At 29.4% G+C, this 2,170-nt stretch overlaps 1 pseudogene; it reads left to right on the top strand.

The window, feature by feature from the left end:
- The window catches only part of LOC137634866 (sodium leak channel NALCN-like), a 43,903-nt pseudogene extending 42,736 nt beyond the window's left edge, over positions 1-1,167 (top strand).
- Positions 1,168-2,170: the final 1,003 nt, after the last annotated feature.

Raw genomic sequence — 2,170 nt, 5'->3', positions numbered from 1 at the left:
GCCTATTCCGAGCACCGGAAATCCTTGAACAATTATTGTAGCATAAAGATCTTTTGAAAACCATTGGTTTAAACGTTGATGATAAAAAGAGGTGAATGAACACTCTTGTAAAAGTGGTATTTATAATAAACTGATAGAGAAGTCTTTGTTCTTTCTGATAGGGAAATGTTAAAAATATGGACTGGAATCGCTTTGCCAATATCTTAAGTGGATCTTAATGGAACGAAAAACAGGATTTTTTTTCCATTTGAAAATGATTTCAATGAAAATATTAAAGTAATATTACATTCTCTCTCTCTCTCTCTCTCTCTCTCTCTCTCTCTCTCTCTCTCTCTCTCTCTCTCTCTCTCTCTAGGGTACGAGCACTCACACAAATATCTCTCTCCAGTGACACAATATCCTTTTATTTTCTTCATTATAAAGATATTTTGATTTTTTTTTTCAAATGCTGATTTTACACTCGTGGGCACTTCATATCGACATATAGTTATTACACTAAAATCTTACTAAACTATTCTTTCAATGATAAACGTTAAAACTTGTTTAATTATTTAATATTTAGACCTAACCTACAGATGTTATTATCAACGAACCGTAATTATTGTTTCAACATATTTTATATACCAAAGGAACGATATGTGACTGAAATTAATACCAGCTCTTTCAACTTCAATTTATTCTAAATAGAATTTTCATGGTTTGATAAAAAAAACGTATTTTCTTTATGTTTGACCTGTAATATTAATCACACATACACACACACCCACACACACACACACACACACACACACACACATATATATATATATATATATATATATATATATATATATATATATATATATATATATATATATATATGTGTGTGTGTGTGTGTGTGTGTGTGTATATGTATATATATATATATATATATATATATGCATATATATATACACACACACACACATATATATATATATATATATATATATATATATATATATATATATATATATGTGTGTGTGTGTGTGTGTGGGTGTGTGTGTGTGTGTGTGTGTGTGTGTATGTGTGATTAAAAAGTATGCTTGTAAATCACGGACAGTGGGTCTACAATATCCAGACATATGCATCGATAATGTCTCTTTAACTATAATACAAATCATTTACAATTACAGGTTTGAATCTTGATAACAAATTTACTTTTGAGAAATAACATAATGTCTGTTTCTTCTTCAATTAGACCAAAATTTGGCAAAAGATTTTCGGTGACCAATCTATCACAAGGAATAATTCTTTAATTCTACCTTGTTTCGAGTACTGTTCTCCTGTCTGGTCTTCACCTGCTGACTCTCATCTTAATTTGTTGAACAAGTACTTGCTGTCTATCAAATTCATTATTTATGATCTGGATATTATTATGGCACCATCATTCATTTTTTTTTTTTTTTTTGTACATGTTGCATAAGTTTGTTTTTTCATAACTCTGACCACCTTTTGCATTTAGATCTTCCGAGACTGTGCCAGCCTGTACTTAGTAAAAGGTTTGCAGTTAATTTTAACAATCTTGCTTATTCACTATATGATTCAATAATGCCTAATATTCTAGAAGTGTTATTCCGCCTGTTACCAGGCTGTGGAATAAGATACATAATCAAACTGATGAATTGGTTAAACTTCAAAAGTTTAAATTTGCTGCAAATGTTTTTTTTAATAGGTTGTCATAAGTCTCGTATCTGATCATGAAATATTTTACATTCTTTAATTACTTTCATTTATACTGTAATTTATTCGAGTTTTTTTTCTATATTTTCTTTCCACGCTGAGTTGCTTTCACTGTATTATTATTATTATTATTATTATTATTATTATTATTATTATTATTAGCCAAGCTACAATCCTAGTTGGAAAAGCAAATGCTATAAGCCCAAGGGCTCCAACAGGAAAAAAAAAATAGCCCATTCAGGACAGGAAAAAAGGAAATAAACTACAAGAGAAGCAATGAACAATTAAAATAAAATGTTCAAAGAACAGTTTAACAAATTCAAAATAGACATTTCACATATAAACTATATAAAGTTATAAACTATAGTAATAATACAGTGGCTTTCTTGTTAAGTCACAGCTTACAAAGCAAACCGAAATAGCGGAAAGAGTTTTAAAGTGTTTGATAACACGAGCGGGTGTTCATCGC

Source organism: Palaemon carinicauda, chromosome 45, assembly GCF_036898095.1.
Source record: "Palaemon carinicauda isolate YSFRI2023 chromosome 45, ASM3689809v2, whole genome shotgun sequence".
NCBI classification, from domain to species: domain Eukaryota; kingdom Metazoa; phylum Arthropoda; class Malacostraca; order Decapoda; family Palaemonidae; genus Palaemon; species Palaemon carinicauda.
The sequence above is the reverse complement of the archived record's forward strand: the minus strand, read 5'-3'. Positions and strand labels throughout refer to the sequence as shown.